The sequence below is a fragment of the Orycteropus afer genome, unplaced genomic scaffold (assembly GCF_000298275.1).
Source record: "Orycteropus afer afer isolate SDZICR_OR568_19922 unplaced genomic scaffold, OryAfe1.0 scaffold00037, whole genome shotgun sequence".
In the NCBI taxonomy this organism is placed as follows: domain Eukaryota; kingdom Metazoa; phylum Chordata; class Mammalia; order Tubulidentata; family Orycteropodidae; genus Orycteropus; species Orycteropus afer.
In genome coordinates this window covers 2,002,855-2,003,897 of record NW_006921624.1, presented here as the reverse complement: position 1 = coordinate 2,003,897, position 1,043 = coordinate 2,002,855, and positions in this window count along the sequence as shown.

Here is a 1,043-nt window from a genome sequence, read left to right as displayed (position 1 = left end):
TTTTTTTTTTTTTTTTTTTAAGAATCAAGGTTATGTTTGCTTCATAGATTAAATTAGAGAGTACAGTTTTCCCTCACTATCTGTCTAGTTTCTCTAGTACTGCCATAACAGAAATACCACAAGTGGATGGCTTTAACAAACAGGGATTTATTCTCTTACAGTTTAGGAGGCTAGAAGTCTGAGTTCAAAGTGCCAGCTCTAGGGGCTCAGTGAAGGACCCTCAACCTTGGGCTTCAGCTGTGCCTCCTGTTCCAGGCCCACTGGAGCTGGAGGCTTTTTCTGACTTATGTAGCTGCTGGCTGCTGAGGCTGATGAACCCAAGATGGACAGATAAAATGGTATTACCCCAAGATCAGCAGGCAACACATCAGGCCACTGGTTCAAGTCAGAACAATCCAAAGATTGACAGGCAACATGGCAGGCCAAGACTCAGCCAAATGCAGCATCCAGGTGTGCCAAAAAGCTAGGGACATTTCCTTCAGGTATATAAGCTTCTCCTCATATACTGGAAGCATACCACACCCCAAAGACAGCTCCCTAGCTACTCACAGCAGATTGCACCATGAAGGTGATCACAATCTCATTATGAGTAAAAACTACATCCAACAGCTCAGCCACTCAAAACCAAGGCCCAGCCAAGTTGACACACAACCTAAACTATACACTATCCTAAAGTAGAGCATTTCTATGAAGCCTTTCATAAGTTGAAATGGCATAAAGTGAAGAATCAATTACCATTAATTTATACAGGAAATTTTTTTCATGTTCCCAGCCCCCAAAAATAACCTATCAAATTTTACCAAATAACACATAAAACCTAAAATGCCACTAACATATAGGGTTCACACACACTGTTCAAAGCTATGGCAGCTTGATGCTGAGATGCGACATGTGGTTCTGAGGCAATGAGTCTGGGAATGCCAATCTCACTGCTTGCAGTGCATGCTGCCTCTTTAACAGCTCACTGCAAAACAAATGCTGAATGCTAGTTTCACTTTTCACCTTTTTTCATAAAAGCAAAAATCCCCTTCAGATTTCTTTTG